The sequence below is a fragment of the Rosa rugosa genome, chromosome 7, assembly GCF_958449725.1.
Source record: "Rosa rugosa chromosome 7, drRosRugo1.1, whole genome shotgun sequence".
NCBI lineage: Eukaryota > Viridiplantae > Streptophyta > Magnoliopsida > Rosales > Rosaceae > Rosa > Rosa rugosa.
The window spans coordinates 38,443,453-38,458,597 of NC_084826.1; the positions used below are offsets into that span (position 1 = coordinate 38,443,453).

Consider the following 15,145-nt stretch of genomic DNA (forward strand, 5'->3'; position numbering starts at 1 on the left):
CTCTTCGGTAAATAACGGTAAAATTTAACTCGTAAAAATTTTAAGGTACGGGGCATTACACAGACGATTCACGGCCGACACGGTTATTGGACCCCCTCCTCATCAACAGGGGTACCATCACAGAGAACCCAGGTTGACTCTATCTCCTTCCCGCCAGCCTCTCCCACATCAGCGGAGCCGCTAGCAACGCTGTTACAAACTCGCCTCTCCTCGCGCTGCTTACGGGCGGCAGGCTCTTCCCTTGCCGCCGAACTCTCTAGATGCCCAGCGCGACCCATGGCTATTTCCCAGGGTATGGTTTGTAATGGCTCGATGTCTGGTGGTTCGGACAGTGAGGTTCCCGCAGGGGCAGACGGACGCAACGAGTCAATAAATATCCTATATAAACTGCTGAGCGACACATCAGACCCGGAATCCTCACTGCTCGAGATCTCTATGACGCTAGCCATCGCAAACACCCTAAAACCCAAGTAAGTTAGTTCCAAATTGATCTAAACTATCCCTATGTCAGATTTTAGTCCAGAACACCAAGAATAATCATACCCAGAAAACCCAGAAGATACCAAAACAAGAAAACAACATATGCATACCCAAAAACCCAGATTCGACCATCTAGCAAATACACAAACATCAACTCTCTGCCACAAACACCCAAACCCACCCCCAAAACCCTTCTAGACCCTCAGACACACCATAGAATAGCATAAATTACTTCGAACAGCAAAAGCATAAGCATCAACTGACAGAAACAAGAAGCAACAAAATAAACACGGGGCTCAGATTACGAACCTGAAGTATGGGAACTCTGATGCGCTTTGGGATGCTTGTCTTCGCTTCGAGAGGTCTCTATCCTCCAAGATTAACAACATCACACGATTTGCAGAACCCTCTCCTCAATGCTCAAAGCAAAAGCTTGAAGACGACGATATTGGTCCAAAGTGCAGAAAGTGTTAAACCACTTGGTTTCCCTCTCTTTTATGTCAACATCAACTGGATCCAGGCCATCCGCTAAAAAACGACATCACACGACAGCCGTACACGTGCCCCACGATCGCACTTACTCTCCGGATTAACCGAGGCGTCGCCTCGGTTACAAAAGCGATAATTACTTGCATTAATGACGAAGAGACGGCCGTGCTAGGAAGGCGTACACTCGCACGCCAACCCAATACATGACAGCCATGTGTCGGGAGCTGTCAGACGAAGCGTCTATTCGAAGTAACCGTAAAAAAGTAGGCATACCAATCGGCGAGACAGTCTCAGCTAAGCGCAACACCGCTAGCGGGACTTCTCCTCATCTTGCAAACTAGACAGTTTCCGCTAAGCACAACACCGCTAGCGAGACTTCTCCTCATCTTGCAAGCGAGACAGTCTCCGCTAAGCGCAACACCGCTAGCGGGCGGGACTTCTCCTCATCTTGCAAACGAGACAGTCTCCGCTAAGCGCAACACCGCTAGCGAGACTTCTCCTCATCTTGCAAGCAAGAAAGTCTCCGCTAAGCGCATCACCGCTAGCGGGACTTCTCCTCATCTTGCAAACGAGACAGTCTCCGCTAAGCGCAACACCGCTAGCAGGACTTCTCCCTCATCTTGTAAAGTAACCCGGTCTCTGCTGAACGCAACACCGACTCGCGGAACTTCTCCATCTCGCAAGCAAGAAGCTCCCCGCGACACTTCTTACCGCAGATGTAATGCCCCGTACCTTAGAATTTTTACTAGTTACATTTTACCGTTATTGACCGAAGAGTGACTTTTTCTTTAGTCCGGTAAATTAGGAAATTTCCTTTAGAATGCCGTAGTATACGAAAAATCGAGTTCGTGGACACGTAGTTTGTTTAAATCGGATTTTCTACGGGAAAGTTATTACCAAAATGGAAACTACTATTCTTGGTAAAGGTTTTTAAATAAGTTTTTATTTTCGGATAGAGGAGAGAGAAGTCAAAGCAGCCCAAGGAAGGACAGACCCGACCTTCCCCTCCTCCTTTCTTCCCCTTTGCGTCATTTCTGGTTTTCCGGAGATTTCGTCGCCGTTCGGCCACCCCAGGACGAACCGCTTGGCATGGCGTGATCCTCTCCTCCTTCTCTACCTAGTCATGTAAGTTTTTCACCTTGGGTAGCTTTGGTTTTTGAGATTTGAAGAGGAAATTTCCAGAAATGGGAAAATCGGGTTTTACTTTGATCTCCGATTTCCGGCGGTTTCCGGCCGGATTCTTTGAGGGTTTTGGTTGTTGGTGAGGTGCTGAACGTGTTCTTAACCTTGTTGCAGCTTGTTTTGATCGGTGGAGGAAGATTTGAAGGTGTTTGAGAGTGTGAACAGTAATGTGAACAGTACTGTAGAGTTCTTGGTTGTTGTTTGATTTTTCCGGCCATTTCCGTTTGATTTTGGTTGCTGTTGCAGGTATAGAGATTGTTGGGTGTGTTGTGAAGATGATTTTGGACTAAATAGGTTGACTGGAATTGGATTTAATCTTTGAGTTTTGGGTTAGACTTGAGATTGTTGGGTATTGAGATTTCGTTGGAGTTTGATGTTGAATATGGTTGTTTGATTATTATGGTTTATAATGTTTGGGTGTAATCTCTTGGTAAAAGGCTATTGTTAAATTATTTTGTTGGGAATTAGAGAGGAGATTGTGTTTTGAAAAGGAAAAATTAAGAGAGAATTTGGAGATTTTGGGAAGAGAATTATTTATAATTTGATGGTTAGTTTTAGTTAAGAGATTGAAATTTAATTGGTTAAGTTATCGAAACGATCCTTGTGAAGATTAGAGTTTTTGAGGGCGTTGAAATTGTAAGGAATTCCGAAATTCGAGAGTTGCATCCTAAATTGAAGAATTGGTTGTTAGAGGGAATTTTTTTTTTAAGTAATGAGTATTAATTTCCAAAGGATTAAGCTTTGACTCTTAGATTAATTTCTTATCGAGGTTAAATTATATCCTGTCCTTTTGCTACAGGACGTACTGATCCCTCGAGCGAGGAGGACACGGGCAGGCAGCAGGGTTAGCTGCGAGACTCACTGTGAGTGGACTTTTATTTTATTTAAATAATGCATGCAGCATGGTATTAAGTTTTTATTAGAATACTATGTGAGTAAATGTGATTTTTGTGGAAAGAAAAGAATTTAAAGAAAGCAGTTGACAAGGAGGCTACCTTTGACGCATGAGTATATTACCTAGTTGGCAGTCCCTTCTAGGTAATAGTCTGGTTGGCAGTCCCTTCCAGACTATATCCCGGTTGGCAGTCCCTTCCGATGCGTCATCTGGGTGGCAGTCCCTTCCAGATGACATGAGGTAGTTAGGTTGCAGTCCCTTCTAACTACCTGTGGTTAGTTGGCAGTCCCTTCTACCACCGCCTCCTATTCCAGTTGGCAGTCCCTATCGATGCGTCATCTGGGTGGCAGTCCCTCTCAGATGGCATGAGATGACTAGACAACAGTCCTTTCTAGTCATCGAATGAGTTTTTCTTGAAAAGGAATGAGTTGGAAACATTGTGAAATCTCGCTGCATGTTGGTTTTGTTAACAAGAGAAATGGGGAAGCATTCAATTAATTGTTTCATAACTTGTTTCAGTTTTGTCCACTCACTCTAACGGTTTTTAAATGTTTTCCCCTGGGCCATTCATTTTCAAATGCCCAGATTTCAGATTGGCCGAGATCGCGTCCAGGAACTAGAGGCATTGGAGTTAGCGCTTCCGTTTTGGTTGTAGGTTAATACTTAACCTACCTTGTATGATATCGGCTTAGTTATGTATACTGCTCTGATAACCTTATTTTGGAGAATGTTAATGCTTGAGAATCTGTTATCGTATTGAGGTTAAGGTGACATTCGTGCTTTCGGAATGTATATATATACACTTGGAATGTAAATATTGGAATGTATCTATGAGTGTGAGTTAGTTTTAATCATGTTCAGGTTTTGTGAAATTTTGGGTAGCCTATTTTAGGGGAGGTTTTGCCGATTTTTCGCTAGGATTTCGTCTGAAGTGGGCCCCACAGGCTCGTATCTGGGTTTCGGGGTGAAACTTGGGTCGGGTTCTGTCAGTTGGTATCAGGGCACTAAGTTATGAGATTCTGTGGCCGATATCTTGTTGTAGTTTTCTTACATACTTGATTGTATTCAGTACCTTCCGAGTGATGGCCCGACTGCAGCTGTTCCCCATCATATACTATTCGGTGCTGAAGTACATATCAAGTGTGTAAGATGATAGATGTTGGTGTAAATACCTTGGTGTAACTAAATCATGGAAAATTTCAGGTGGAATGAGACGCGGACGCAGATCTCGTGCTGGTAGGGACCCTTCACCCGCTGGTGAGGGTGATGATGAGCAGGTCCCTCGTGGGTTGCTACGGACCGTGGAGCGGTTATTTGAGCGTTTTGCCGCGGCACTCCCTAATCCTAGTACTGACTATACAGTGGAGCGTGCCAGACGCCATGGGGCGTATACTTTTTCCAGTGCTCCTACGGAGTCCGTAGCAGGAGATTGGATTACTCGTATGGAGAGAGTATTTGAGTCCTTGGGTTGTCCAGCTGCTAGGAGGGTTCCTTTGGCTATTTATCTCTTAGACGGGGATGCATGGCTGTGGTGGCAGGGTACCAGGAATATGGGTTTTGACCCAACTACCATGACATGGGAAGAGTTCAAGACGGAGTTCTCGAATCAGTATTTTAATCAGGCATCCCAGCGTCGTCTACGACTTAGTTTCATACAGTTGGAGCAGACTGAAGAGATGACTGTGTTGCAGTATCAGGAGAGTTTCATTGCTTTATCTCGGTATGCCCCTGAGTTGGTGGCGACAGAAAAATTGAAGGTTGATCAGTTTATTAATGGTCTCCTACGTATTTATCGAGATTGGTTGGCGCCTCACGATTACCCAACTTTTAAATTAGCTGTGGAGGCTGCTATGAGATGTGAGGCCAGATACCTAGATGGTTCCCGACCTTTGGAGAGTGGCGGTCCCAGTCAGGGGCCATCCAAGAGAATTGCATCTAGTTCGGGTTCTGCATCATCATCAGGCAGTAGACCGAGTAGTTCAGACTCTAGCTCTCGTCAGCACTTCAGGGGACGCTTCAGGAGACCTGGACAGTTAGGTAGGAGACAGTCCAGGGGTGGCACTGCTGGTTCCAGTGGAGTTTTTAGTAAAGCGCCGATTCAGAGAGACTTTCCCCTGTGTGCTACTTGTGGTAGGCACCATATGGGCCAGTGTCAGGCAGGTGTGGGGACTTATTACCAGTGTGGCCAGTGGGGCCACTACAGGAGGGATTACCCTCAGTTGACCCAGGGAGTCCTTACTACATCTGATCAGACTGTGGGACAGACCATTGTGGGCACTGCTAGTAATGGTTCTCGTGGCAGTTTGTCAGGCAGGAGCAGCACTCAGCCGGGTCGAGGACAGAGGGGGCGTTTAGTGACCCAGGCCCGTCTTCATGCTATGACCCAGCAGGAGGGTCGCACTGCACCGAACGTCATTATGGGTACGTTAATTGTTTTTGGCCAACCGGCTTTCATTTTAATTGATCCTGGAGCCTCTCATTCCTTTATGTCTAGGAGGTTTTCTTTCTTTGCTAATGTGCCTTCATCTCTACTTCTTGGAGAATGGCATGTTGTTTTACCATCAGGAGAAATGCATAGAATTGAGTGGGTATATTGTTTTTGTGGAGTGTTTGTAGAAGGAGTTTGTTTAGAGGCGGATTTGATTCCATTTGAGTTAGTGGAGTTTGATGTAATCCTGGGGATGGATTTGCTTCGGATGGATCATGCCTTAGTGGATTATTTTTGTAGTATGGTGTTGTTTTGGAGTCCGGGTAAGCCAAATGTCACCTTTTATGGTGAACGGGAGGTTCTCCCATCTTGCATAATCTCAGCTTTAACTGCTAAGAAGATGATGAGTAAGGGTTGCCAAGCTTATTTGGCACATGTGGTGAATACAGATGCAGAAGTTATGGACCTTAGCCAGATTCCGATTGTTGGAAATTATCCAGATGTATTTTCAGATGAATTGGCTGGTTTGCCCCCGGTGCGAGAGATAGACTTTACCATTGATTTACTTCCTGGTACAACACCCATCTCTCAAGCACCTTATAGAATGGCACCGGCGGAATTGAAGGAGTTGTATATACAGTTGCAGGAGTTAACTGATAAAGGGTTTATACGACCTAGTGTATCTCCCTAGGGTGCACCTGTGTTGTTTGTGAAGAAGAAAGATGGTACCTTAAGGCTTTGTATTGATTATCGGAAACTAAATAGGGTGACTATAAGGAATAATTATCCCTTGCCCTGCATTGATGATTTGTTTGACCAGTTGAGGGGTGCTAAAGTATTCTCAAAGATTGATTTGAGGTCTGGATATCATCAGTTACAGATTAAGGAGGAGGATGTAGCCAAAACTGCTTTTCGATCACGTTATGGTCATTATGAGTTCCTTGTTATGCCTTTTGGGTTGACAAATGCACCTGCTGCTTTTATGGACCTCATGAACAGGGTGTTTCGCCCGTACCTTGACCGCTTTGTAATTGTGTTCATTGACAACATTTTGGTGTACTCTAAGAGTGAGGAGTTACATGCTGAACATTTGAGTATTGTGTTGGAGACTCTAAGGATAAATCAATTGTATGCTGAATTTAGTAAGTGTGAGTTTTGGCTTGACCATGTGACATTCTTGGGTCATGTTATTTCAGCTGCAGGTATTAGCGTTGATCCACAAAAAGTTGAGGCGGTGTTGAATTGGGAAAGACCTACCAGTGTGCCGGAAATTAGTAGTTTCTTGGGTCTTGCTGGTTATTATCGACGTTTTGTGCAAAATTTTTCTAGAATCGCCGCTCCTCTTACCAAGTTAACTAGGAAGGGTGTCAGATTTATTTGGTCTGAAAATTGTGAGCGGAGCTTTCAAGAACTCAAGAATCGTTTGACTAGTGCTCTAATTCTACCCTTGCCTGATGATAGTGGGATGTAATTTACAGTGATGCCTCTAGACAAGGTTTGGGTTGTGTCTTAATGCAGCATGGTAACGTGATTACTTATGCTTCTAGACAGCTGAAACCGCATGAGTTGAATTACCCAACCCATGATTTAGAGTTGGCAGCTATTGTGTTTGCTCTTAAGTTGTGGAGGCATTATCTGTATGGAGCCAAATGCTAGATTTTCACAGATCATAAAAGCCTCAAGTATGTGTTTACGCAACCAAATTTAAATTTAAGACAACGAAGATGGATGGAATTGATCGAAGACTATGATTGTACCATTGAGTACCACCCCGGTAAGGCGAATGTGGTGGCGGATGCATTCAGTAGAAACCCCTCTGTGACTTTGTCATATTTAAGGGCCACTCGAGTACCGCTATTGTCAGAGTTGAGGTCTACTGGGGTTGTGTTATCGGTGGATGAGGTTGGTGCTTTGGTGGCTAGTTTTCATGTGAGACCAGTGTTCATTGATAAAGTACGGGAAGCACAATCTCTTGACCCAAGAATTGAGGGGATTAAAGAAGGTGTTCGTGGCGGTTGGCAACCTGATTTCTCTATTCGAAGAGATGGGACTTTAGTGTTTGGAAAAAGACTTTGTGTTCCTAACGATGAAGCGCTTAAACAAGAAATACTTAATGAAGCTCATAATTCCGCATATGCTCTGCATCCTGGTGGTACAAAAATGTACCGGACTCTCAAGGAATACTATTGGTGGCCAAACATGAAAAGAGAAATTGCAGCCTTTGTGAGTAAATGCTTTGTGTGCCAACAAGTGAAGGCGGAAAGGCAGAAGCCGTTGGGTTTGTTACAACCTTTGCCAATTCCGGAATGGAAATGGGAACATCTCACCATGGACTTTTTGTATAAGTTACCTCGTACCCAGGATGGTAATGATGGTATTTGGATGATTGTGGATCGACTCACCAAATCAGCTCATTTTCTGGCGGCTAAAGAAACTTTTAGTGTAGACAAGCTGGCAAGACTATATGTGGATGAGATTGTGAGGCTTCATGGTGTGCCCGAGTCCATTGTTTCCGATCGCGATGCCCGCTTCACATCAAAGTTTTGGAGGAAGGTTCACAAGTTTATGGGAACAGAACTACAGTTTAGCACCGCTTTCCACCCTCAAACTGATGGGCAATCTGAGCGAACTATACATGTTGAGGGCGTGTGCTCTACAATTTAAAGGAAGTTGGGATAAGCACTTGGCTTTGATGGAGTTTGCTTATAACAACAGTTATCACTCGAGTATTGGTATGGCTCCCTACGAAGCTTTATATGGGAAACAGTGTAGGACTCCCTTGTGTTGGGATGAAGTAGGAGAAAGACAACTTATTGGTCCTGAAATTATTGAAATCACAACAGATAAAATTAAGGTGATTAGAGAGAGGCTCAAGACAGCTCAAAACAGACATAAGAGCTACGCTGATAACCGCAGGAAGCATCTTGAATTTCAAATTGGTGATTGGGTGTTTTTGAAGTTATCTCGTTGGAAGGGTGTGGTAAGGTTTGGTAAACGTGGGAAACTTAGTCCAAGGTATATTGGTCCCTATAAAATTGTGGAACGAATTGGTCTTGTTGCTTATCGCTTGGCCTTACCCCCACAACTATCTAGATTACATGATGTCTTCCACGTATCCATGCTTCGCAAGTACATAGCTGATCCTTCTCATGTATTACCAGCTCAACCCATTACACTTAGAGAAGATTTATCATATGAAGGAGAACCTGTACAAATCCTTGATCGCCGTGAGCAAGTACTCCGAAATAAGGTTATACCTTTGGTTAAGGTACTGTGGAGGAATCATCTCATTGAGGAAGCTACATGGGAACCGGAGGAGCATATGAGGCGACAGTATCCACATCTATTTCCTTGACAGGTACAATTTCGAGGACGAAATTTTATAAGGAGGGGAGATTGTAATGCCTCGTACCTTAGAATTTTTACTAGTTACATTTTACCGTTATTGGCCGAAGAGTGACTTTTTCTTTAGTCCGGTAAATTAGGAAATTTCCTTTAGAATGCCGTAGTATACGAAAAATCGAGTTCGTGGACACGTAGTTTGTTTAAATCGGATTTTCTACGGGAAAGTTATTACCAAAATGGAAACTACTATTCTTGGTAAGGTTTTTAAATAAGTTTTTATTTTGGGATAGAGGAGAGAGAAGTCAAAGCAGCCCAAGGAAGGACAGACCCGACCTTCCCCTCCTCCTTTCTTCTCCTTTGCGTCATTTCTGGTTTTCAGGCGATTTCGTCGCCGTCCGGCCACCCCAGGACGAACCGCTTGGCATGGCGTGATCCTCTCCTCCTTCTCTACCTAGTCATGTAAGTTTTTCACCTTGGGTAGCTTTGGTTTTTGAGATTTGAAGAGGAAATTTCCAGAAATGGGAAAATCGGGTTTTACTTTGATCTCCGATTTCCGGTGGTTTCCGGCCGGATTCTTTGAGTGTTTTGGTTGTTGGTGAGGTGCTGAACGTGTTCTTAACCTTGTTGCAGCTTGTTTTGATCGGTGGAGGAAGATTTGAAGGTGTTTGAGAGTGTGAACAGTAATGTGAACAGTAACTGTTGAGTTCTTGGTTGTTGTTTGATTTTTCCGGCCATTTCTGCTTGATTTTGGTTGCTGTTGCAGGTATAGAGATTGTTGGGTGTGTTGTGAAGATGATTTTGGACTAAATAGGTTGACTGGAATTGGATTTAATCTTTGAGTTTTGGGTTAGACTTGAGATTGTTGGGTATTGAGATTTCTTTGGAGTTTGATGTTGAATATGGTTGTTTGATTATTATGGTTTATAATGTTTGGGTGTAATCTCTTGGTAAAAGGCTATTGTTAAATTATTTTGTTGGGAATTAGAGAGGAGATTGTGTTTTGAAAAGGAAAAATTAAGAGAGAATTTGGAGATTTTGGGAAGAGAATTATTTATAATTTGGTGGTTAGTTTTAGTTAAGAGATTGAAATTTAATTGGTTAAGTTATCGAAACGATCCTTGTGAAGATTAGAGTTTTTGAGGGCGTTGAAATTGTAAGGAATTCCGAAATTCGAGAGTTGCATCCTAAATTGAAGAATTGGTTGTTAGAGGGAATTTCTTTTAAGTAATGAGTATTAATTTCCAAAGGATTAAGCTTTGACTCTTAGATTAATTTCTTATCGAGGTTAAATTATATCCTGTCCTTTTGCTACAGGACGTACTGATCCCTCGAGCGAGGAGGACACGGGCAGGCAGCAGGGTTAGCTGCAAGACTCACCGTGAGTGGACTTTTATTTTAGGGCTAAATACTGTTTACCACCCTGTGGTATGGACCTCGCATCAATTCAGTCCCTCGACTTTCAATTTCATCAAAAACACCCCTGCGGTATTATTTTCTCGTCCAATAAGTATTTCCGATTAAATTCCGTCAGTTTCTAACGTTAATTGTTGACGTGGCATTCCAACTCAGCAAAAGTGGGACCCACACGCATGTGAAATTCCCAAAATGACCCTGGGCAACAGAATATGGAAAAATCCAAAATTAATTCCAGTTTTGAGGTTGAGGAGATTCGAACCCCTCCCAAAGCATATGCAAATAAATGGCCCAACCACCAGACCACTTGCATAGTTTTGGTATATTGCAAACAAAAATAGTATATATATACATAATAGTGTTTTTAAAAAAAAAAATATCCACCCACCTCTCTCCTCCTCTCCTCTTCTTCTTCCGCAACCCGCGCTCCCAAAGCCTCCTTCTCCTGCTCCATGCCTCGCCCTCCAAATTGAAATCGCCGAAACCGCAGACGAAACTCCAACAGCACCACCACCACCACCACCACCACCACCGTCCCCACCGCCAAGCCCGCCTTCTACACTTCTTCTGACCCTGAAAACTTCCAAGCCACCTTCAACCTTAACAGCCTCTACCACTCCTCCCACTCCTACCTCTTCCACTTCCTCGCCTCCGCCGCCAAGCCGCGGACGACCTCCAGACCCTCGTCTCCGTCGACGTTGACCGCAAGATAGTCGTCTCCTGCCGCCCCTCCACGCTGCGATTCGTCGTGTTGACCTGCGCCGTCGTGCTGGGTTTTGGTTGGGTTGGTGAGGTTAGGGTTTGGGAGCGGGTTGGGTTACGGAAGGGAGAAGGTGGTGACGAGGAGGGATAGGAGTCTTGGAGGGAAAGAGGTTGTGGTAGCAAGGATAGAGAAGCCAAGAGCAGAGGAGGTTAGAGTCAAGAAGAACAGGGGTTTAGCGATTTTGGATAATCACCTATCGTCGGTGAGGAAGAGCTCAATGGTGGTTGGGATGGAGAGAGTGTTTAAGAATTGGGTTCGCTTCGGGGAGAAGCTTCCCCAATGGTGGCCAACTGCAACTTCCCCAAGAGAAAGAAGAGGAGGAGAGAGGTGGGTGGATATTTTTTTTTAAAAAAACACTATTATGTAGATATATACTATTTTTGTTTGCAATATATCAAAACTATGCAAGTGGTTTGGTGGTTGGGCCATTCATTTGCATATGCTTTGGGAGGGGTTCGAATCTCCTCAACCTCAAAACTGGAATTAATTTTGGATTTTTCCATTTTCTGTTGCCCAGGGTCATTTTGGGAATTTCACATGCGTGTGGGTCCCACTTTTGCTGAGTTGGAATGCCACGTCAGCAGTTAACGTTAGAAACTGACGTAATTGAATCGGAAGGACCTATTGGACGAGAAAATAATACCGCAGGGGTGTTTTTGATGAAATTGAAAGTAGAGGGACTGAATTGATGCGAGGTCCATACCACAGGGTGGTAAACAGTATTTAGCCCTTTATTTTATTTAAATAATGCATGCAGCATGGTATTAATTTTTTATTAGAATACTATGTGAGTAAATGTGATTTTTGTGGAAAGAAAAGAATTTAAAGAAAGCAGTTGACAAGGAGGCTATCTTTGACGCATGCGTATATTACCTAGTTGGTAGTCCCTTCTAGGTAATAGTCTGGTTGGCAGTCCCTTCCAGACTATATCCCTGTTGGCAGTCCCTTCTGATGCGTCATCTGGGTGGCAGTCCCTTCCAGATGACATGAGGTAGTTAGTTGGCAGTCCCTTCTAACTACCTGTGGTTAGTTGGCAGTCCCTTCTACCACCGCCTCCTATTCCGGTTGGCAGTCCCTACCGATGCTTCATCTGGGTGGCAGTCCCTCTCAGTTGGCATGAGATAACTAGACAGCAGTTCTTTCTAGTCATCGAATGAGTTTTTCTTGAAAAGGAATGATTTGGAAACATTGTGAAATCTCGCTGCATGTTGGTTTTGTTAACAAGAGAAATGGGGAAGCATTCAATTAATTGTTTCATAACTTGTTTCAGTTTTGTCCACTCACTCTAACGGTTTTTAAATGTTTTCCCCTGGGCCCTTCGTTTTCAAATGCCCAGATTTCAGATTGGCCGAGATCGCGTCCAGGAACTAGAGGCATTGGAGTTAGCGCTTCCGTTTTGGCTGTAGGTTAATACTTAACCTACCTTGTATGATATCGGCTTAGTTATGTAGTACTGCTCTGATAACCTTATTTTGGAGAATGTTAATGCTTGAGAATCTGTTATCGTATTGAGGTTAAGGTGACATTCGTGCTTTCGGAATGTATATATATACACTTGGAATGTAAATATTGGAATGTATCTATGAGTGTGAGTTAGTTTTAATCATGTCCAGGTTTTGTGAAATTTTGGGTAGCCTATTTTAGGGGAGCTTTTACCGATTTTTCGGTAGGATTTTGTCTGAAGTGGGCCCCACAGGCTCGTATCTGGGTTTCGGGGTGAAACTTGGGTCGGGTTCTGTCAGCTGACCATCAGCGGAGGGACTTCCGCCAATGGCGACGCCAGAGGCAACGCCTCATAATGACAACGACCGCCACGCGGAGTTGCAGTCAGGCCCTGTTCCTCCGGGACAAGTAAGGGGACACGTCAACACAGTCTACCACTGTCCTAATCAGGCACATTAACCCCCGACACTCGGGTACCAAAGATTGGGCTCGCTACCCAACACCCTCTGCTCCGCGCAGCTCCCCCTCAACAAATAATACGCCGCCAAACGGAGTCCTATGTTAGCCGGGGAGTGGGGGACTCCCTGGGGGGCCTAGCAGGGGCCCACCCGAAAGGGTATAAAGCGTTTGCTCATAGTAAATCCATGGTTGACAACGCACTGACGCTAATTATGCTTTGGTAAGTCTAGCAGAAGTAACGTTTCAAACCGCTAGGCAACTCCCCAACCAAGATTGCCCTCCTTGACTGGGGACTTGGGGGACTTGTACTTACATAAGCATTTGCCAAGAATAATTATCTATAATGAGCCACACTCATACCATCGCCAGCGGTACCAACAACCACCAACGGTGTGACCTACGGAAACACAGCCAAGCAGGCTATCACCTGAGCCCCGGCTCATCCCCAGATCACCGCTGACGCGCCACGCCAAGATAGCCTCACTGAAGCATCAGAAGCTGGGAAGGCGTGCTAGGCCCCCCAGGGAGTCCCCCACTCCCCGAGCCACGCCACTAGGGAGTTACGCTTTAAATGTGGTGCTGTTCCCACTTAAATTGTGTCACCAGAAGACAATTGGTACATCCAACTTATATATTCATTCATCATAGGGTATGACTGGCCTAATTATATATTCATTGAAATATGAATAGTGGGGCACAATTGATTCTAGGATATAGAACATAATGAACACTACCATAGTCTTGTTGGTAGTGTCTTGCTCAATTTCAAACTGAGGAAGCTTATTTAGGGATCAACATCTGTCTGGGTTACTAAAAAGCAGGCCTCAAGGTCAGCCACTTGTTTGGCTCTTCCACCACTCAACAATTGAATCCTAACGAAATGACCAAAATATCCCTCTAAATTTAGCACGTGGATTGTTAGTTAACACCGTCATGGACGGCGTGTATGAATGTTATGTCAGACTTCAAACTTCGGGTACCAAAGTGATAGTTTTGCATAGTCGGGTACTAATGTTTAGAATGGGCCTAAGTTCGAGTACTGTTTGAATAATTTTCTCTTTCTAAAATCCAAATCTGTAAGAAAAATTCATACATAATCAATTAATTAAATACAAAGACTACTTAATTTCTCATTGGATAACATTAATCTCCATTAGCCTCCACCCAAATTTGAATTTATTACTATTTTTTGTTTTTTTGTTGCATCCTCATCATTAATTCGTTATTTAATTCACGAAACCATTAGTGTAAACTTCATCAAAATCTTTGCAACACCCCTTGTGAACACCGAAAGAAAAAAATTTAAAAGCATGAAAAAAAAGGTCAGTCTCTTCTTTATTGCTCACAATTGTTCTAATCTTTTGACATGGATTGAAATAGACAAACATTGAAACAGAAAGAAAATATTAAAAAATAAAATTAATTAGATTATGATTTTACTAGAAAATTTTAATATACTATAGTTTTCTTATTGGTATAATAAATTAAATGAGAGATTTCCATTAAAAAGAATTTCTTTTTTAATTGGATATGTCATATAAGGATATTCTTGGAAAGAGAAATAGGTTAGATAAGTAAATTTAATAATTGAAATTAAAATATAGGGTGTCATGCGCAAGTAGGGTGAACAAAAAAAATAGTAGGGTGGCAATAATCGCACCGTAATCCTAATTGAATAACCCTTAATTTCTGAAATCTTTGAAACACCATGAAAATCCAAATATAATACACCCTCCTTGCTATGGCACCATGTCCCCCTCGCAGTATAATAATTCCATCAATAAAAACATCTGATGGGGCTCCTAACTCCCTTTAAAATAATAATAATAATAATAATAATAATAATAATAATAATAATAATATAAGCCCTCCTAACATTATTATATTAGTATTAGATAAGGCGGTCCGGGTGAATCCAGAGTGAGAAATGTCCCCTTAAGATTTTTCATTTTGCTATATATAACTAGGATTGTTTTTTTTTTCTTTTTTTAAGAGGAAAAACAAAGTCTGTTAGCCAACGATCAAATTAAATGATAAAAACATAACGAACGATTTATCCGGTATATATATCTAGGATTGTAATTCTATAATAGTTCAAAACAATTATCAATATGCACTTAATGACATCCAAAATGACATCCAAAATGCATCCTTAGTGAGAGGGGTAATATATAACCGTATAAGGGCTAGTTTGTGATTGCTGATTTAAAATAAATAAATAAATAAAAATTGCATCTGTGTTGTGAAA

The 15,145-nt window shown here is 42.9% G+C and overlaps 1 long non-coding RNA gene across 1 annotated transcript; it reads left to right on the forward strand.

Annotated features, from left to right (window-relative positions):
* Nucleotides 1–9,127: 9,127 nt before the first annotated feature.
* LOC133720329 (uncharacterized) lies at nt 9,128–12,549 on the forward strand. The gene is made up of 4 exons (XR_009851811.1): nt 9,128–9,278; nt 9,450–9,582; nt 10,134–10,197; nt 12,332–12,549. It is a non-coding gene; the product is annotated as an uncharacterized LOC133720329 (long non-coding RNA).
* Nucleotides 12,550–15,145: the final 2,596 nt, after the last annotated feature.